The 21,990-nt window shown below is 50.5% G+C and overlaps 1 protein-coding gene and 1 non-coding gene across 2 annotated transcripts in view; one reads left to right on the top strand and one right to left on the bottom strand.

Moving 5' to 3' along the window:
- HAUS3 (HAUS augmin like complex subunit 3) overlaps positions 1-14,624 on the bottom strand; it is a 163,853-nt gene extending 149,229 nt beyond the window's left edge. The window contains exon 1 of the mRNA XM_069632125.1: positions 14,457-14,624. The gene's annotated coding sequence lies outside the window, so the exon portion shown is untranslated. The remainder of the gene's footprint in view (positions 1-14,456) is intronic.
- Positions 14,625-18,545: 3,921 nt separating this feature from the next.
- Positions 18,546-18,696, top strand: LOC138517623 (5.8S ribosomal RNA). The gene has a single exon (XR_011282760.1). It is a non-coding gene; the product is annotated as a 5.8S ribosomal RNA (ribosomal RNA).
- The last annotated feature ends 3,294 nt before the right edge of the window (positions 18,697-21,990 follow it).

The raw sequence follows: 21,990 nt of genomic DNA, 5'->3' as shown, positions 1-21,990 counted from the left end.
GTACTTTCTGTGCGCTGGGAACATGGAAATATGAAAATAAGCATCTTTCATATCCAAGGTTGCCATGTAATCCCCCTTTTTTAGGAGGGGGATTACCTCTTGTAGCGTGGCCATACGAAATTTTTGGGGCTTGACATACTTGTTGGCAGGCCGTAAGTCCAATACTGGGCGCATTGTCAAGTCTTTCTTTGGCAGAAGGAAGTAAGTTGATTAAATACCCTTGTTTACCTGGTGTCCCGGGACGAGTTCTATCGCGTCCTTTTGTAGAAGAATGGCGATCTCCTCGAGGAGAATCTTCTGATGTTCTAAGGAGTGTACTCTTTGTCGTGGAGGATGGTTCCGGGGACGCTGCAGTAGCTCTATACAATATCCCGTGGATACTGTTGACAGCACCCATCTGTCTGATGTGATCCCTTCCCAAGCCTGGGTGAAGTTTGAAATGCGTCCCCCTACTGGGGTTGCGTGAGAAGGGACCCTGAACTGAGCGTCACTGCTTTGGTGGAGGCGTGCCGCCTCCCTTGCTGGGGCTGCCTCTGCCTTTACCACGACCTCTCCTATTACCTCTGCCGTAACCCTGGGTAGACTGTTGGTTGTTGTTCCACTGTGTACCCTGCCCCTGGGAATAGTTAGATCCTCTCTGGGAATTTTGGCCGCGTGGGCGACGAAAATTACTATTCCCTCTCTGGTTAGGGGGTTTATTGGTTAACTGACCAAGGGATTTGAGTGTCTCGTATTCGTCCTTGGCATTTTTCAGTGCGTCTTCGACCGCCTTACCAAACAACAGATCGGCTTCCACCGGTTTGTCTAACAATGATGCCTGTGTTTCTGCCTTAAAACCAGACTGCCGTAACTACGCATGTCTCTTGATAACAGTACCTTCTGCTATCAATCTGCCTGCGTTGTCCGCGGTGTCGAAGGTTGCTTTCAAAATGCAACCAGACACGGCTCTACCCTCTGCGGAAATCCGAGCTAATTGGCCCTTTAACGGTTCAGGAGCAGAGGCTATGAGAGCCGCGACTTCTTCCCACTGATGGCAGTTGTAGCTGGCCAACAGGGTGGTGGAGTTAGCAATCCTTGCTTGATAGACGGACGTTGAGGCTACCTTCCTGCCGAAACCGTATAGTTTTTTGCTCTCCTTGTCGGGAGGAGCTTCTGACGAAGACAAGGGTGTCCCAGCCCTCTTACGAGTGTTGGTGAAAACTACAGAGTCTGGCTTCAGATGTCCTCCTATAGAGAGGGTCAGACTGAGCCGCCCTGAAAAGTTTTTCAACCCTGGGATTGACTGCTCTGGTGAGGTTTGGGTTCACCAGGGACGGATCTATTCTCCGCTGAATGGATTTAAGGATAGGGATGGTCTGGGCAACAGGCCTCCTTTCTTCCACTAACTCTTCTGCGAAGTCCCTTTCCTCCTGTACACCGTGGGTGTCAATGTGGAAATGTTCTGCTGCGCGAGTGAGAACCTCATTTAGGGTGGGTTGGTTATCGACCGGGGAGTCGGTAACCGGGGCTTCGTTCTCTACCGGGGAATCTACTCTGTATGTTTCCGGGTCATCCTCTTCTTCCTCCTGGTCCTCATCATCCCCATAGTAGGCCATCCCGGTTTGCTCTTCTATCAACCCAAAATCTTGGTTTTCACAAAAGGAAGCCTCTCCTTGATACCGTGAGTATGGTCCTGCGTAAGGTTGTACCTCGAAGGGTTCGGACCTCATTGGGGTTTCAAACCGGGCCTTCTTACTCGGGGGGATAGGATCAGTAGAGCCTGAGGGTGTGGCCCCTTGTGGATCATACGAGAGGAAATGTTCTGGATTTTTATCATAAAAATCAGCCAAAGAAGACATTCTTGACATGACCCTATCTATGTCTTCACTGGACCGTTTTTTGGAACTGGGAATGACTCTCTCAGCAAGTCTATGGGATTTATCTTGAGTAGCTTTGCTGGTTGTGGACCTATCAGCAGACCTGTGCTTGTCTGTCTGTTTAGGGGGGGTGGAGTGTTTCACAGGTGTGGAAGAATGTAGAGGTAGTTTCTTCTGCTGTTTTCCCCCCTCCCCGTGCGTAGGAAAATGTTTTCCCTGTCCCTTAGTGGCTCTGGAGTTTTTCGACGCCTGGCGTCGAGGATCGGGAGAGGTGTCCCTGTCCTTCGATCGTGGGGCCTCGCTGGCTTTAATTGCGGGCTCCGACTCCTGGAGCGCGGCCTGGGGGTGTAACTCGTCTTCGTCTTCCGACGATCGAACTTCTGTTAGCCTAGGGAGCGAGGCACTCTTGGCAAGAGTGGATGATTGCCTGGAGTCATGCGGCGATCTTGATCGAGAGCGCCCAGAGGACACCGAATCGGACTGTTCTATCTGTGCCTCTTTCCGAGAACTCGACGTCGTCGAGTCTCGGTTGGACTTAGTATGTTTAGTGTGTGTAGTATGTGAAGCGCTTGCGTCGCCGGGGGTCTTCCCCATAGCCGCCCTGCCGGACGACCTTCTGAGGTCGGGGACCTGCGCTCGGCTGTCTTTCGACGCCGTAATGCCCTCGCCGTCCGAAAGTACGGCGTCGCTGCCATCGCTGAAAGCGCCCTCCACTGCCATGGCCGCCTGCCTGGCGTGGTGGGCCCAACGCTTCGTCAAACAGTCCTTAAGTGTCTTAGGTTTAAACCTACTACACGCTCTGCAGTTCGCTTCGGGGTGGTCCCTCGGCAAGCAGAGATTGCACGTGGCGTGCCTGTCGACCCAAGGGTATTTGCGATTGCACTTGGGGCAGAATTGAAAAGGGGTACCCTCCATACGCACCTTGAGGCAGCGGGCTGTTAAGTGTAGGGAATGTATAAGGTGTACCTATATACCAAGAGTGTAGAGTATGTACCACCCCCCACTCTCCCTACTTGCAGGGCCGAGGCCAGCGGCCTACCAGGCCCGGGCCGAGGCCAGCGGCCTTCCGAGGCACAAATCCGTCGTGCAGCAGCCGACGGTCGATTTCTTCTCCAGCCGGCGTCGAGTGTCGAAGTTCGACGTTGGGGTGGGAAAGGATGTCAATAGATTATTATTTTAAATTCTATCAAAAGTATGGCTAAGGCCAGGGGACTCCGCAAAATGCTTCCGACCAGTATGGCGGAAAAAAACAATCTGAGGATCCTAGACGCGTGAGGGATCTTGGGTACAGTGGACGTCACACTAGGGATAGTATTACTGGCACGCCCTGTGTCGACGCCCATTTTCGAGTTTCGAAAAACAAACTGTAATACTCCGCAGCTTCCACTAGATGTCGGCCTATGCACAGCATGTGATCTAAGCAGATTCCACAAGCCTCAGAAATATATATACGAGCAGAGTGACCTCTGAGTTTCTCTACCCCACACGAGGCAGGGGTGCCTATTCTCCCCAATCCTCTTTGCCTTAGCCATGGAGCCACTGGCTTGCCATATTCGGGAATCACACGCCCACCGGGGAATTTGTGTGAATGCGCACTAAGCCGTCATATCGCTATATGCGGATGATCTCCTTCTGTATGTCAAACATCCCAAGCAGAATTTAGCTCCGCTGACGCAGGAAGTGCTCAGATTTGGAGAATTATCTGGTCTTAAAATCAACTGGAACAAATCTGAAGTACTTCTGCTAACATGTGGGGTGCTGCAGACTGACGTGGGCAGCGACTTTCGGTGGTGCCCTCAGGGATTGCGATATCTGGGGATTACGATTACCACAGACGTCAGTACATTTTACAGGGATCATTACATGAAGGTGCTTGAGGCCCTAGAGCAGAAAGTAGAATCGTGGATCCTGCTCCCCATCTCGCAGGCAGCGCGTGTGGCGTTGGCCAAAATTGTAATTTTGCCCAAACTGCTGTATATCTTCAATAATGTCCCAATATGGCCTCCTAGTCTCTATTGGACTCGCACCAGGAAAATGATGACCAGTTTTGTTTGGGCAGGTAAACAAGCCTGTATCGCGTACAATACCCTGATATCGGCAAGCGAGCACGGCGGGCTGGAGTACCCTGACATGCACTGGTATTATCTTGCAGCACAGCTGCAGTATATAGCGGGTTGGAACCCCCCGAACTCGAAACATCCACATACTATGGCGGCGAAAACAATTTCCTACCCAAATAGTCTTCTCAGAATGTTTTGGGGAAATAGAGATACTGGCACGAGGGGGGTGGGGGGAGATTCCGCCTATAAATGTGACGTGTAAAGCTTGGGACCGTGTGAGTCGATGCTAGATGCTACGCCACATGTTCAGTTAGAATGGCCCATATTTAAGGTTATTGGCATAACACTCACACATGAAAAATCATTTAGGGAGCATTTTCATAGGCTACGAGTACAGACACTGGGAGATATGGTACAGGACAGGTGGTTTATAAAGTGGGAGGAGCTGCGCACCAGAGGGGAACACAATACGGTGACTCTGCTTCTGTATTATATAATTAGAGGCGTATTAAAAGCCAAATGGCCGAGTTCCCGAAAGCCCCACTTCCCAACCTGGTACAGCAGTATATTATTAAACCGCTGGCTCCCAGCAAATTAGTTTCATCTATTCACAAAATGATTTGGAGTGCTATCGGAACGAGAAAGAAAACTTTCAAGGACGCGTGGGCGGCCTCTCTGGATAGTGTGTTGAGCGAAGCCCAGTGGAAACTTATATGCATGCAGACCCGTAAGATCTCCTTGCCCGATACAGATTGACTCACTACAAGTTTCTACACCAGGTCTACTATTCCCCGATGAGGCTGGGCAGAATTTATCCCAACAGCTCTCCGGGGTGTAGGAGGCGTGGTGGGGAACCAGCTGAATGTGGCATGGAGCTGCCCGTGCATTAGAGATTGTTCTGGAGTGAGATTGAGGGGGCAATGACTGAAATGCTTCCTACACCTCGAGTCTACACGCCGGCGGTGTGGCTGCTGGCCCTGATTGAGGGAGGGTCCTGCACGGAACAGAAACTGTTGGGAATGGCGGTGAGGGTGGCCAGGATGTGGGGCAAGAGGAATCCTCCAACATTTCGCTCCTGGCTGGAGTGCATGAGACTATGTGAACGTAGGGAAACCAGATATGCTACAACTATGCCGATCACAAGTCGTCCAATTGACTATTGGCCTCCATTTCGAAATCATCTGTCTGAAATGGACACCAGGACACATTCACTGGAAGGAAACTTGGGATGACACGGGTAAACAGAGCGAGTTGAGGGCCACAATTTCTGGAATTGGAGTAGGATGTGGTGTCTTCCTGGGCAAGTGACTGAAACGATGCCAGCTGTGCCTGCTATGAGAACCAGGGCTGGAAAATGTACTGCTACGAGACATTAACAGTAGTTGGGATGATTCCAAGATGGCGGCCGAGCCGGGCAGACGTGCGTGAGCGTAGCTCCGTCCCCCAGCTTGGGCAGCGATAATAAAGAAACAATATATGCAGGCTGCGAGCCCATCAAGGCGACTCCTCTATCCCCCCTCTCACGGATAGAGAAAAGGGACCGAGCAACCGCCGAACCGAGCAACACAGAGGAGGTCGGGCCAGATCCAGCCCAGCTTCCCGCCGGGGCGAAACCTCGGACTGTGACCAGACGCCACGCACCCCAGCCGAGCGAGGCGCCTCACCCCGGGACAAGCGAAATCTCTGGAAGCAGCGGAGAGTGCCCCGCAGGAAAGCGCCCGGCCCCCGACGGAGGGAAACAGAGGCGAGCAGCGACATTAGGCTCGGGACCCCGCCCAGCGGAGACGCCGCCGAAGAGGAGCGGCGAGTTCCGGGTCCGCCGCGGCCCCGAAGAGGAGTGCATCCATTGAAAAGAAGCAGACCGAGAGAGGGAGGCGGCCAAGAAGGAGAATTGGAGCCCACGCTCGATCGAGAGGAGTAGGCACCGGAGAGAACAGCAAGAGCAGCCGACGGAGCCCTGCGGATACGGGGACAGACGTCGGAGCCCAGCAGAACCCAGAGACGGGGACCCGAAAAGCAGGTACGAGGCGAGGTGGAGCCCCCGGGACAGGCGGGAAAAGTCCCCCTCCCATGCGCAGCTCTCCACGCAGCCCCACAACGCGGAATAGGGGGCTCCCCGACAGAGAGTAAGTGGAGGGTGGCGTTGCCCCCCCCACGGTCACATAGGGGATCGGAAGGGAGACTCCAATATCGCCCATATAAACTAGCAGAGTCTCGGCCCCCTCCCCCACGAGGCGGGCCAGAATCAGAAGAGTCACGCCACGAGTCCAGTCCGGGGCTATAGCATACGACAGACCCGATGGCCCCCAGAACCTCAAGTGCCAGCGCGGAGAAATCCCGCGTTCCAACACCAGATACACGTACCCACCCACCCCCCCGCCCGAGTGATAACAGGGTCAGGAAGACCCAGAGAGAAGACCCCACAGAAAAAGCGCCCAGGGCTAAGAATACACCTACATGTCCAAGGCTAGGATGAGGCAGGGGTCGCAGGCACTAGCGAAAATTAAAGGTGGCTCCAATCAGACACATGATCTGACCCACATTTGGGGAATAGGAAACACAGGAACGAAGCAATCTAACAAACAGAAAAGCGCAGAGCAAGACCCCTTAGTACAAGACGAAAATTCAGACATGGCGGCCTCACGAGACGACATGAAAATGTGGTTCAAAGAGCTGCAAGATCCATTTATCGCCTCAACACAGACACAATTTGACAATATGAAGGGGGAACTGAAACAAGCAGTACAGGATCTTAAAAAAGACATAGAATCCCTAGAGGAGAGGACGGACAACATAGAAAAAACGATCCAGAACATGGATGAAGAGGCGACCTTACAAGCCGAGGCACAAGATCGCCTCTCACGTCTGGCGTTGGAACTCGAAACACAATGTGAAGACTTAGAAAATAGATCTAAGAGATCAAACATACGAATTAAAAACATGCCGGAAACAGTAGAAGACAAAGATCTCCGTACAGCAATGCAACAAGTATTCCAAGAAATATTGAAAGACGTATCAGGGGAAGACATCCATATCGACAGACTACATAGGGTCGGCCCATGGCGAGCAGGGGACCCCGGGTCCCGCCCCAGAGACGTCTTAGTGGCCATGACAAAATACGCACAAAAGGAAAGAATTTTGCGAGAGGCCAGGACATTGGAACAAATTAGAATGAACGGCAAAGACATTTTACTATTCCAGGACCTTGCACAATCAACGCTCAGAAAGAGAAGAGAAATGAGCCAACTGACCAAAATCTTGTCAGACAAACAAATCCAATACAAATGGACATTCCCATTTGGCCTTCTATTCTCATGGGAAGAGAGACAACACCGAATTACAACATGTGAAGAGGGCCTAAGGATCATAGGATACCAGGAACACGAGCCAGACCCCACAAAAACAAGGGAACCTCCCAGACAACGAAGACAGCCGAGGGGGTGGCGAACGGAGAAAAGAAGATCGAGACTCCAACCACGGATCCCAGATTGAACTTAACGCCCCAGGATAAGATATCCAAGGTAGGCGAGGAGGGGGAGACAACAGGACCATGAGCACCTCACCAAGGGCAAGAGCTGAATATTGGCGCGCAGAGCCGCAGGGTTTAGGATTCCCTGCGAATAATCACCCTGAGTTGTTAGAGGGCATGGAGCGAAGGCGCAACGCCGGAGCAACCATAGGGCCCAGGGCCCTCCTCAGGGACAATGTTGGGGGGAAGGCGAGGAGGGGGAGACAACAGGACCATGAGCACCTCACCAAGGGCAAGAGCTGAATATTGGCGCGCAGAGCCGCAGGGTTTAGGATTCCCTGCGAATAATCACCCTGAGTTGTTAGAGGGCATGGAGCGAAGGCGCAACGCCGGAGCAACCATAGGGCCCAGGGCCCTCCTCAGGGACAATGTTGGGGGGAATGGAAGGGAGGGGGGTGGGGAGGGAGTTAATGGGGAAGTTTGGGGGAGAAAAGACTCAATCACCGGCTCGAACGCTCACATTTGCGAATCTCTGGATGATCCCAGCAAGGAACCACCAAAACACAAGGTAGAATGAGGCTGAAAATCTTAACATTTAACATCAGAGGGCTGAATATGCCAGTGAAGAGGAAAAAAACTGAACACTTCCTACACAGAGAAAAGTTCGATATAATATTGCTCCAGGAAACCCACATACAGAAGAAGAGGAAGAACCTACTCCAGATAAGAGGATACAAACAGATAATTCAATCCAATGACGAGGGGGGGAAAAAAATAAATAAATAATAAAAAAAAAAAGGGGTGTACTCATAGCGTTTGCCAACCACCTGCAGGTCCAAATCAGGGAAACCTTAGCTGACAAAAATGGACGCTACGTCTTTGCGAAAATACAGATTGACAACCGCAAGGTGACCATCGCAACCCTTTATGCCCCCAATACGGGCCAGGAAGGATTTATCAAAGCCACGGTCAATAAACTCGAAAACTTCGCGGAAGGAGAGGTGATCCCGACAGGTGACTTCAATATGGCGTGGAACCGGACAGAAGATCGCTCAAACCCGAAAGCATCCCAACAAGGGGCCCCGACACCAACGCTCAGATTGGCGATGCAGAATCTGTCATTAGAAGACGTGTGGAGAAGGCTCAGAGGATCAACCGAAGGATTCACCTATCACTCACATGTGCACGATTCTAGCTCCAGGATAGATTATATATGGGCTTTAGGAGCCATAATCAGAGAAATACAAGAAATCGGAAAAGGCACAATATCACTATCAGACCATGCCCCACTTTGGATAATCCTTCCCAAACTGCAACATCAATCAGGGCTTTGGCGATGGACACTCCCGGGAGAAATGTTACAAGATTCAGCGACAAGAGAAACAATAAGCGAAAAAATTGATGAATATTTTCAGTTCAACAACACCCAGGATGTCTCCCCGAGCACCACGTGGGAAGCCTTCAAAGCAGTGATGAGGGGACATTTAATAGCCTTGAAAGTTCGAAAAGATAAGCTCATACACAAATGGGAAGATGAGCTGGGGGAAAAACTGGAAGAAATAAGGGAAGAATTGACCAAGAACTCCTCCAGGCAATTGAAGAGAGCATACCGACACGTTCAGAGCCAGATAGACCTGATCAGGACCAAAAGGGCCGAAACACAATTACTCCATTCAAAACATTGGTACACGATGAAATCAAATAAAGCAGACAAACTACTTGCAAGACAACTAAAAGGTACACCGCAAGACCAAGCAGTGAAAACCCTGACAGATGGACAAGGAGAAAAGAAAACACAAACTAAAGACATAAAAGAAGTTTTTCGAGAGTATTACCAGAACCTATACACGTCGCAGAGGCCGGGTAAGGAGGCACAAATGGCATTCCTGGCCCGGGTAACACTCCCAACAGTATCCCCAACAGAAAAAGAATCCCTCGACCAACCTATCACGACAGAGGAGGTAGGGAAGGCAATAAGAGAACTACCCAAGAATAAAGCCCCGGGACATGATGGCTTTACTGCCGCATTTTATAAAACTTACGCTGACTTATTAATACCCCACCTAACCACCCTATACAATACGCGCAACCTCGCCACATCAATGAACGACGCTAAAATTCTAGTCTTCCACAAGAAAGGGAAGGACCCAGAAAAACCCGGCTTGTATCGCCCAATTGCCCTAATCAATGTAGATGCCAAACTCTATGCAAAAGTCCTGGCGAACAGATTAGCCCCGCTGCTCCCCAAATTAATCCATCAAGAACAATCAGGCTTCATCCCCAAAAGAAAAACCTACGACAACATAAGGAGAATAGTTCACCTAATAGAGAAGACCGGAATCATGAAAATCCCCTCAGCAATAATAGCATTGGATGAGGAAAAAGCATTCGACCGGGTAGAGTGGACAATGCTGTTTGCTACATTACGGGAAATGGGCATGAGAAAGGACTTCATCGAAATGATCTGGGCAAATTACAACTCCCCGACGGCTAGAATCGCAGTCAACTGCGAACTCTCGGACTCTATCAAAATAAGCAGGGGAACGAAAGAGGGATGCCCCTTAACACCTCTACTCTCCGCAATCTTCCTAGAACCTCTCCTAGCCAAGATCAGAGCAGCACCAAACATAAAGGGCATAGAAATGGGGGGTCACATGCATAAGACGGCGGCATATGCAGACGATATGTTGCTGACAATAGCAGATCCAAACAACACGCTCCCCCTTCTCATCCAGCAAATAGACGACTTCGGAGCAATCTCGGGGTTGAAGATAAATAAGCAGAAATCATCAGTAATGGCCCTAGCGGGAGACAAAGAAGAGATATACAAGACAACTACAGACCTCCAACTTCTAAAAGCCGAAGAAGGAGTCAAGTACTTGGGAGTTACCCTGACACCACAGGTCCAGAATCTCTATAAAGGAAATTACCCTAAACTCTTGGAAGACATTAAAAAAGATCTACTCAGATGGAACCCTCTGTCAATCTCATGGTGGGGCAGAATAACAGTCATCAAGATGACGATATTGCCCAGACTGCTTTACTACTTCCAGGCCCTCCCCATCCGAGTCCCGCCAGAATTCTTTAAATCCCTCTCCAAAATTATCACGAAATACATTTGGCAAAACAAAACCCCGAGATTGTCACAACAAGTGCTTACGGCACAAAAACAGACGGAGGCATGGCGCTCCCCCATATGAAGAAATACTACAAGGCGGCGCAATTGTGGGTCTTACATGAATGGATCACTGATAGGCACAGGACAGGGCTGTCGCAAACACTAATCTGCACCACCTCCTATGGAGGAAACCAGAACACAGACACCAAAATATCAAATCAGCGAAGTCATGAGCTCCACCATGGAAATCTGGAACAGAGCAACCAAAAAGGGAACTCTAACGATAGACCCCGCCCCTTTCATACCACTCCTAGACAACCCAGACTCCCCCCCTCCCCCGGTCAAGAAAAAGGATCCTTTAAGAAATGGAGGGAAGCGCAATATGATCGAGGAACGTCAGATCAGATCCTTCCAAGAATGCCAGGAACTGCTGGGCCTCACGGAAAGGGACAGATACCAGTACGAGCAACTCCACCACTGGCTCACAACTCCAAGAATAACAAAGGTATGGACAAGGGACCTCACCCCATTTGAGACCTACATATTGACCCAAACAGGGGAAACAAAATTTGTATCCACTCTCTACAAATTCATTAACACACAAGATGAAAAGATCACCTGGCACTACATGAAAAAGTGGGAAGCAACTCTAGGGTAACAAATCACGAGGGACCAATGGTTATACCTCTGGCAAATAATTCAGAAATGGACACGAGCAGTACAAACAAGGGAAGCCTGGACAAAAGTGATGATACAATTGCATTACACATCCCCACAACGCAAGGGAAATGCTGGAGGGGATGTGACACACTCGGAACCTGGAGACACATCTGGTGGGACTGCATAGAAATTCAACAATTTTGGGAGGAAGTGAAAGCACAAATGCAGGTAATCGTCAAGGGAGCTGCCAGCCTAGGAGATGAAATTTGGATGTGTGACATGTGGGCCCCCCCGAGATAAGTCCTTTACTAAGACACAAAAACGGAATTTTATGGGCCTCCTCATAGCAGCTTGGTTGGCAATTGCGCAAAAATGGAAACAAAAAGCCCCTCCAACCTCTCAAGAATGGCTTCGAAGAATTTGGACATACGTAGCGATGGAGAAGATCAAGTATAACCTCCAAGGAGACAGACAGAAGTTTACCACGGATTGGGGAGAAACCATAGAATTCCTGCAAAGCGATTACATACAGCAATGGTGCCCCCACAACATCCGCATACTGGATATGTTCACAACCTAAAGTAGAAACACCTGAAGATCGCAGAGACATTGCATAGACGATAATTCCGGTGAGGTCTAGGGAGGGTGAGGGGAACGGGGGGGGGGGGGATTTGAGGGACACTGTTGAGTCCCGAAGTTTATGTTTGAAGAAATGCCAATAAAAAATATTTTTTTTAAAAAAAAACAGTAGTTGGGATGGAGGAGGGCTGCGTGTTGGCAGAAAAGGAGTTTGTTGTTTGCAATTTGAAAATTAATAAAGAAAGTTTTTTTTAAAAAGAATTCATTTTTTTACAAGATCAGGAGCAAGGGGAAAAGATGCTCTGTGCCATGGCCCATTCCACAACAAGAGACATGTGGCGTATCATCAATAACCAAACACTAAACCAGCAATGTAGGTTAATACATGGAGTCACTGAGGCACAATGGATGAAGCACTACGAGGTCGTCTTTGGAAGTACCGATACGACATCAAGCTCAAGATCCTCACAAAGCAATTGTCCATGGCAGATTCTGAAAGACGAGACATTGATTGAACAAATGATTAAGAAACTTAAAAATTCAACAGCAGCGGGACCATATGGACTTACAAACATGCACCTAAAAAAATGCCCGTAACGCTGGTCTGTAATAATAAAAGCCATATTTGAGAACATCGAAGCTGCTGAAAGCATTCCAGATTCATGGACTAAAAGCATCACTGTCCCAATATTTAAAAAAGGTCTTAGAGACGACCCTTGTAATTATCCCCCACTATCTTATTTGGACACAAAATAGGCAAGATATTTGCAACAGACCTGCAAAAAAAGCGATCAGATTGGGCCGATAAAAATGGTGCAATAGATCCTCGCCAGACTGAATTTACTAGGGCGACCGGGAGAGATCTAAATCTCTTCATCTTGTCAATTCTGATAAGCAATACCATCATAACAAAGGAACAAAGCTACCTGCCCTGTATTGATTTAAGGCAAGCTTTTGACGGAGTAAATAGAGACCACATATGGCAAGAATTGGAGAAATGGAACTGCCCAGACGAAATATTGCAGCCGATAAAAACTCTCCACAAAAACACAACTCATGTGAGGATAGATACCAAAGGCAGTCTCTGTGGTGTGATACAAATTAATAAAGGAGTAAAGCGGGTGTGCATATTGGCAGAGACCCTTTTAAAGCTATATATTGCTGATCTGCCAGAAGTCTTCAATCACGCGAGGCACTTCCCCTTGAAACGAAATAACCAGGATATCTCAATGATCTGCTATGCCGATGATATCGTTTTACTAGATCGAACACAAATATGTCTTCAGCAACTATCTAAACTTCCGCTGTACATGATTCAAAATCAATTGGAAATGAACATTGGAAAGTCAAAAATGTTATCACTAGGAGGAACAACCGAGCCATCCGGGATAAAGTTCAACTGGAAGATTGGACAAGACACAGTTGAAAAAGTGAAAGAAATTCGATACCTGGGAATAAGAGTAAACTGTTCCGTCATGGAAAAATCTTGGGAAGAGGACCTATTTTCTAAAGAACGAGCATTGAGTGCTCCAGGGTCCATTCTGAACGGGAAATTTGGAAAATTCTCCTTAATGCCAGTTTGACTGTTTTATATTCAAAAAAGTTATCCCAATTCTGAACCTCCCATGGGAAATATGGGCAAGATAGGAATCGCAGTTTTGGAAATAAATCCTGAAACTACCTACATGTACTCCAATAGTCACCATAAGAGAAGAATTGAGTCTCCAATCACTGTACACCATAATAAAATGGAAATCTTTATCCTTGTTGAGGAAAATATCTATGGAATCGCCTGCAACAGGGTATCAAGTCCTTGCTGTGCACACAGTGGGAAAGAGTGCAACCCTATTAAACCTCTGGAAATCAGAATGGACAAATCAACTAGATTCCATTGACTCCTCACTACAAGAACTAATTGAGAACCCGACTAAGGTAAATGAGAAACTTAAACAACAGGATTGGACGGCTACAAAAGAAGCTGCATCAGAATGCAAGTTTAATCAAACTCAGGAAAAGAGATGTGGTTTCTCAGTATCTGAAGAAATTTCTGTCGAAACACCTTCGAGAAAGGCTGATGCAAATATACACTGGGTTAAAGCCAGCATGACAACAATCAAGTGATGTGTTTAAAGAACATTGGTAAACCTTTGTAAAATGAAGCAGATATAGGCTATGTGATAAAAGTTTGTATTGACAAATTAAATCACAATAAAAAATAAATTAAAAAAAGAATTTGAAGAAAATATCCTGTCTTGGTTTTGAGTGTGTATTGATTTTATGGCAGGCGTATGCCATTAGTCCTCTGCAATTTTGGTGGTTATGAATAGCCAATTTTATGAAATTGATTGAATTCCACTATAAAGTGCAACTGCAAACGTGTTTATAATGACAGCTAAAACAACCGAGTTTACCTTTTTAGTGTGTTTGGTCGGAGCCGTGTGCAAAGGGGCGGTGTCGTGTGTGGCTGTGGGCGGGGCATACATCTCTGGGTTTTTGATTTTCAAATGTAGGCAGGTATGGCCATGCTCTGCCCTTGTTACTGGCCCACCCCCGTTTCCACTTGTTACTGGCCCACCACCGTTTCCACGTCACAATCCATTTAAAGCATTGCCACGTCCCCAAAAAAAAACTCCTGTACAACGGGTTTTCAAAAACAAAAAAAAAGCGAAAAGGGCAGATCTTAAACTACACATGAATCTGCGTGAGCGACTTACTGCGCCACTCCAGTGAACCCGCCGCTGCCTATGCACGTCCTACGAAAACTTTACCGCCCTCACTGCAAATTTCAACGGCACTGCAACGTTCCGCCGCCTACACTCTACCAAGCGTGCTGCACGTTACGTTCCGTGGCCTGTCTGTCACATAAGTCCAAAGCCGGTAGTGGCTAATTCCCATCCGAGAAACGGACCGTAGCAACGGCCCGCCCACTCTTCCTCACGTGACATCTGACGTCATCTATGTGATTTTCCGGAGCAATGAAGCGGTTCCGCAGCACGAGCGGGATTCGGGAAAGGGGAAGGTTGTGGTTGTGGTGCAAGTGCAACCGGACGCTGAGTGCATTTGGCTTGTAGATGAGAATACAATTTGCATTTCTTCGGGATTTGTGAACGTTCCTGCAAGACACCAGATTGAGACGGGGGAGCGAACATTACATTTACTTTAAAAATCATATTCATCTATTCAATGTGAAAGGTATAGGGCTGAGAAAAGGAACAGGGACAGTGCATGGTGGTGTTTAACTGATCAAAGGGGGCTAATAGAGTTATTTAATGTTTCATGAGGGGGTGTTTTAGGATGGGGCACAATCTTGTGGCGAGGGAGGGATAGGGACATAGTGGTGTGGGTCCAGAGGGAGGGATAGGGACATAATGGTGTGGGTCCAGAGAGAGGGATAGGGTCATAATGGTGTGGATCTGGAGGGAGGGATAGGGACACAGTGGTGTGGGCCTGGAGGGAGGAGATAGGGACACTGGTGTGGGTCTGGAAGTAGGGTTGGGGTACAGTGGTGTGGGTCTGGAGGGAGGGTTGGGGGTCACATTCGTGTGGGTCTGGAGGGAGGGTTGGGGCATCTTGGTCTGGGGACAGGGATGGTGGCAAATGGGTGTGGGTCTGGAGGGTGGCATGGGTCATCTAGGTGTGGGATAGGACATCTTGGTGTGGCTCTGGAGGGAGAGGATGGGGCACATTGGTGTGGGTTTGATGGGAGGGATGGGGATATTGGTCTGTCTGGGGGGGGGATGGGGCACATTGTGGGTCTGGGGTGACGGATGGGCATCTTGCTGTGTGGATGGGGGGATGGTGGTATCTTGTTTGGGACTGCAATGGATGGGGGCACATTGGTGTCGGTCTGGAACAGGTATGGGGCATCTGTTCTGGAGGGTGGGATGGGGCATCCTGGTGTGGGTGGGATGGGGACATCTTGGTGTGGCTCTGGAGGGAGTGGATGGAGGCACATTGGTGTTGGTTTGATGCAAGGGACAGGGCACATTGGTGTGGGTCTGCGGGGTGGGGGATAGGGGAACCTGCTTTGTTTAGATGGGGACAACAGTGTGGGTCCGCAGGGAGGGGATGGGGACACATTGGTGTGGGTTGATGGGGGGAACTTGCACATTAGTCTGGGCAAAGATGGGGGCACATTGGTGTGGGTCTGGGGAGGGATGGGGGCACATTGGTGTGTGTCTGGAGGGAGGGATGGTGTCATCTTGGGTCTGCAATGGATGGGGGCACATTGATGTCGGTCTGGAACAGGCATGGTGCATCTTAGGGTGGGATGGGGCATCCTGGTGTGGCTCTAGATGGAGGGGATGGGGCACATTGGTGTGGGTTTGATGGAAGGGATGGGGATATTGGTCTGTGGGGGAGGGATGGGAACACATTGTGGTTTTGGGGAGGGATGGGGAATCTTGCTGTGTGGCTGGACGGATGGTGGGATCTTGGTGGGGTCTGCAATGGATTGGGGCACATTGGTGTCGGTCTGGACAGGTATGGGGCATCTGTTGTTCTGGAGAGTGGGATGGTGCATCCTGGTGTGGGTGGGATAGAGACATCTTGGTGTGGCTCTGGAGGGAGTGGATGGAGGCATATTGGTGTGGGTTTGAAGGGAGTGGATGGGGCACATTGGTGTGGGTTTGATGTGAGGGACAGGGCACATTGGTGTGGGTCAGCGGGGAGGGATGGGGCACCCTGGTTTGGGTTGGATGGGGACATCTGTGTGCATCTGGAGGGAGGGATGGCACACATTGGTGTGGGTCTGGGCAGGGATGGTGCACATTAGTGTGGGTCTGCAGGGAGGGATGGGGCATCCTGGTTTGGGTTGGATGGGGACATCAGTGTGGGTTTGGAATGGGGGCATGTTGGTGTGGGTTTGATGGGTGGGATGGGCACATTGGTCTGGGGAGTGATGGGGGCATATTGGTGTGGGTCTGGAGTGAGGCATGGTGGCATCTTGGTGGGATATGCAATGGATGGGGGCACATTGGTGTCGGTCTGAAACAGGTATGGAGCATCTGTTGGTCTGGAGGATGGCATGGGCCATATTGGTGTGGGTCTGGAAGGAGGGGATGAGGGCATATTGGTGTGGGTTTCATGGGAGGAATGTGGGGCATTGGTCTGTCTGGGGAGGGATAGTTCATCTAGGTGTGGGTCTGGAGGGCGGGATGGGGGCATCTTGCTGTGTGGATGGTGGGATCTTGGTGGGGTCTGCAATGGATGGTGGCACATTGGTGTCGGTCTGGAACAGGTATAGGGACATCTGTGCATCTGGAGGGTGGGATGGGGCATCTTGGTGTGGCGAGGGAGGGATGGGGCATATTGGTGTGGGTCTGAGAGGAAGGGATGGGACACGTTGGTGTGGGTCTGGAGAGAGTAATGGGTGCTCATTGGTTGGGGCAGGGATAGGGGCATCTTTCTGCGTAGAAGGATGATGGGGCATCATGGGATGGGTCTTGAGGAAGGGATTGGGTATCTTGTTGGAGTCTGGATCAGAGGGGGGCACTGTTGATCTGGAATGGAGGGACAGGGCATATTATGGGGGCATGTCCAGGAATGCTGGAACATGTGGGCCTGAGTGAGGGCTGGAGCACTCTGTTGGGAAGGAAGGGGGGCATCTGGGTGTGAATGGAGTGATGGGGTATGTATGTCTGGAGAGAAGGATGTTGGTTTATGGGAGGGGTGGGAGCATGTTTGTGTCGAAGGGATGGGGTAATCGGGTGTGGGTATAGAGACAGGGCGGATGGCGACATAGGAGTGTGAGTCTGGAGGTAGAGGTGAAGCATATGGGTGTGGCTCTGAGAGGTGGAACTTCTTGGTGTAGTATGGAGGGACGGATGTTGATGTCTGTGTGGGTTTGAAGGGAGGGATGGCGGCGTGTGGGTTGGGAGGGAGGTGGCAGTTTGAGCGTAAATTGGGGCTGCGGTATCTGCTTGTGAGTGGGGGCATGAAGGATCATTAACATCAGATCAGCCGGAGGCAGAGCCGCAGGCCCGACCTCAATTGCATCCCAGATGCGCTCACAGCCCGGGGCATCTCTCGCACAGCGGTCTGGGGTGTGGGGGCAACCAGGTGCCGGGGATCGGGAATTCCCTTCCAATGTAGGGGGGTCCGCGACCCAGCAGATGGTCTGGGATTCCTGGCAGGGTTGGGTTAACCTGCTGGGGATGTCCCCAACCACGCACCGGAAAGGGAGCCCCGCGCTGCCTCCTCACAGAGCCAGCCGCTGCACTGGCCGGGGGCGTGGACTCCTCTCTGACCCGCCTGTGGGTGGTCATTTGATAGCTGGGAGCCGAGGGAAACCTGACGGCTCTCGAGGGTCGCCTCCACAAGCCGACAGGGGCCCGGCATGCCAGGCACGAGCCCTGAGCCACGGCGCAGCAGGTTTACTTGACGGGCGGGCATCGTGGTTCCAGCTGCCCACATCTGTGGGCGAGCGAAGGCCAGGTCCGCTGACGTAGCGGGTGACCTACCCTCTTGCTCAGGTACCTGGAGCTTGGCCCTGTGCGGCCAGGCTGGGCTTTGAAGACTCTAGCGGTCCAAACCGACTCCCCCCCCTGCCTGTGCTGTCTCTGGCCAAGCCTCGCCGTCCGCCCACCCCCCAAAAAGGGGAGCGGAGGAGGTCGGGGAAGGATGGGTGGATCGGGCCGGTGGCAGAGCAGCCTGCCTCCATCCCCCTGGGAAGCGCTGTGCAGGTTTCCAGGGCTGAGAGCCTGGATTTATTTATTTATTTTTTTTAACCACAAAGGTCTCTGCCGAGCTAGGCAGGGCGCTGGGCTGCACTGGCAGGGTCTGGAACAAAAAAAAAGTTGCCTGTGACTTGGCGGTGGATCATTCGGCTCACACATCGATGAAGAACGCAGCTAGCTGCGAGAATTAGTGTGAATTGCAGGACATATTGATCAACACTTCGAACGCACCATGCAGCCCTGGGGTCTTCCCGGGACTACCCCTGTCTGAGGGTCGCTTGTATGTCAATCGCCCCGGGGTTCCCTCCCAGGGGCGTGGCTGGGGCTGTCCCACAGACCCCATTTCCTTTGTCCCCCTAAAATCAGATCATGATCAACACCGTCACACTATCCCTGGACCTGGCGCGCAGGCTCATTGCCGGCGAGTCCCGGCCTCCCATGTTTCCCCACCTCATGCAGGTTTCTGGAAGGCCGGGTGGCCGGCACACCCCGGATGTGGGGGTGGCGGCAGCAGCAGGCCTTAAAAAAGGCTGGCGGACCTTCACCCTACCCCAGGGCATCTGGCCATGCTGTGTGTGGCTGTCTGTGGTGTCCCGCGGCTTCCGGCACAGGATGGCTGTCAGAGCTTGCTTCTTCCAGGTGCAGAGGCAGCACAAACGCAGCTAAAACGCCTCCCTCCCTGTTAGGTCGCAGTACCTGGAGATAGACAGCACAGGCATCCTTGACCCTTCGGGGAAAGAGGGTTAGGGTCCGTTGGTTGGATAGGTAAGGAAGTTAGGAACACCGGAAAGAGGTTAAGGTAGAGGTTCTGGATGGGAAGAGGGAATGTCAGGGTCACATGCTCCTCGGCTCCTGTTCCATGAATTCGCCGCCCATGCACTCCTGCTCTCACCACTCACTCCTTCACTGAATGCCTGAATTCACCTCGGGCTTTTTTACTGGAGCCCTCACCAGGTCATCACATGTAACATTTCCTTTGCAATTACCATACATTAACTTAGGTACAGCTTAGATAAGCCCCCACATTGCAGCATGCGGGATTCCAAACCTGCATTACTTCATGCAGTACCTATAGCAATTGCCCAATTCCCCCCAAACCTGCATTTACTTCATGCAGCACCAATGGGAATTGCCCCAAAGCAATAATGTACTTAGCTTCGGTTTCTGCCTGAGTCCACGGCTTTTCTGGCCTTTTCGTGTTGATTGGCCACGAACCTTCACCAGTATTTTCCTGTCTCTCTGCAAGAGCAAAATTAGAGTCAATACCAGTGCGCACTGTGCACGTGATTGATTAGTGGCTTTTGGTATGGTTACTCTGCACGGCGAGATCGCCCCTCCGGAGTCATGCGACTATACGTTTGATCACATTAAAACATACGGGCATTGTTAGTTCAAGTCTCATGCAGGGTTAGGGATGTTATAACACCTAGCGTTCTCTTTAAGAGTTTTGCGCTTCCGGCTCACTGCGATCTGGTGGGTTTCGGAGCCGCTTCTACTGCGTGGCCCCCCCCTCGGGTATTACAGGCGAGATGCGCTAGGTAAGTAATTGTACTTATCTCAGACTTGTACGCGGGGCCTGGGGTTTTGCAGGCATCGGGCGGGATCGCCCCGCGTAAGCTTGCCACCGGAGCTCCTGTGAACACGTCGTTCCAGGACACCGGTCAGGACTGCGAGCGGCTCCCCACGGGCACGGCTCGCGCATGCGCGCTGATGTGGGCGCGGTCGGGGCGTGGCAATCTTCCCTCGAGTAGGCCCAAGCGGCGAGTGGCCTGCTGGGAAATGTAGTTCCCGGGCTGTTCTGCATCCCTGGACCACGGTCCTACAAAAAGGGTGGAGAACACGCCTGGAGTACTTGGTAGAGTGCTTTCTGGCTGCTTTTCTGCCCCCTAGGCTGACCATAAGGGCATTAAGAGGGTGTCGCAGATGAAACTGGCGGAGGAGTCGAGGAGCATGGACATTTTCTGCGGGCTCCCAAGATCTTTCCTCGGGACATACCCCACCCAATCCACCAAATAACATAGTTTCTTGTGTCGGATACTAGAGTCCAGGATAGTTTTGACCTCAAACTCGGGGTGGCCGTCTACCATAATGGGTGGAGGTTTTCTAGTTCTCATTAAGGCAGGGGCTGGTTTCACCAAGGCAATATGGAACACTGGGTGTATCTTCATGTGCGGGGGAAGTATCAACTTAACAGCCACTGAACCAACCAGAGCCTCGATTGGAAATGGCCCTATGAAGCGAGGGATGAATTTGCGTGACCCTTGTAGATGAATGTTTCGTGTAGAGAGCCATACCTTAACCCTGATGTGGTACAGGGGACCAGTTCGCCTTTTCTTGTCAGCGTGATGCTTGTAGGCTTGCTTGGCTGCAATCAGATTGCGTTGGACAGTTTGCCAGATTTCTTTTAGCCTTTTCTGCTTTTCCACTACTGCTGGCACTTCGGGTATGTTGTCTTGGGGCACTGGTTGAAAACAAGGATGGTAACCATACAGGCTGTAGAATGGTGTTGTTTCAGTAGAGGAATGCACTGCATTATTGTATGCGAGTTCAGCGAGCCAGATGACGTCTGCCCAGTCATTCTCTTTTCCTTGGGTGAGACATCTAAGGTATTGCTCTAGAGTCTGATTCAGTCTCTCCGTCTGACCATCAGTTTCCGGGTGATAGCTAGTGGACAAACGTACTTCAATCCCAACTGATTTGCAGAACGCTTGCCAGAACCTTGTTGTGAACTGCGGTCCTCGATCTGAGACGATGCCGTATGGTAATCCATGCAGACGAATTACATGTTGTGAAAACAGGGTGGCCAGTGTGCTAGCTGATGGAGTTCCTTTGCAGGGTATGAAGTGAGCCATCTTGGTAAGATAGTCTACCACAACAAAAACTGCCGTAAACCCTTTACTCTGGGGTAGTTCTACTATCAAATCCATCGACACAGTATGCCATGGGGTAGGTGGCGTAGGTAATGGTTGTAGGGGTCCAGTTGGCTTTTGGTGATCGGATTTGTTTCTGAGACACACTCACATGCGGTTATATATTGCTGGACGTCCTTATATATGGTTGGCCATCAAAAATGATGTTTCACTAGTTCTATGGTCTTTGCTGTCCCAGGATGGCCTACAAACGGGGAGTCGCGACACCATTGTATTGCTTGTTGAAGTAGGGGTGCTGTAGGTAGAAATAATGTGGTTTTGTAGAACGGTAATCCTTCTTGTACCGACTGGTCTCCGCCTTGCATTTCCCATTGAGCCAGTTGCTGAGCTGACATGGCTGCCCTAATATTGTCAAACATAGAATCCACAGTTATACTCCCAATGACGCGGTCCAGATCCACCATAGGTCTGGGCTCTTCTTTTCCTGTCTCAGATGGGTCGAGGCTTGGTTTGGGGTGTCTTGAAAGTATATCCGCTTTTCGATTTTCTGCTCCTGGATGGTAAGTTATTACGAAATCATATTCCGAGAACTGCATCGTCCATCTGAGTTGCCTGGGACTGAGGGCTCTGGCTGATTTTAAAAACTGTAAATTACGGTGGTCGGTGTAAATTGTCACGGTGTGTTGGGCCCCCAAAAGATA

The sequence above is a fragment of the Ambystoma mexicanum genome, chromosome 6q (genome assembly GCF_040938575.1).
Source record: "Ambystoma mexicanum isolate Mex_15411 chromosome 6q, UKY_AmexF1_1, whole genome shotgun sequence".
NCBI lineage: Eukaryota > Metazoa > Chordata > Amphibia > Caudata > Ambystomatidae > Ambystoma > Ambystoma mexicanum.
The sequence above is the reverse complement of the archived record's forward strand: the minus strand, read 5'-3'. Positions and strand labels throughout refer to the sequence as shown.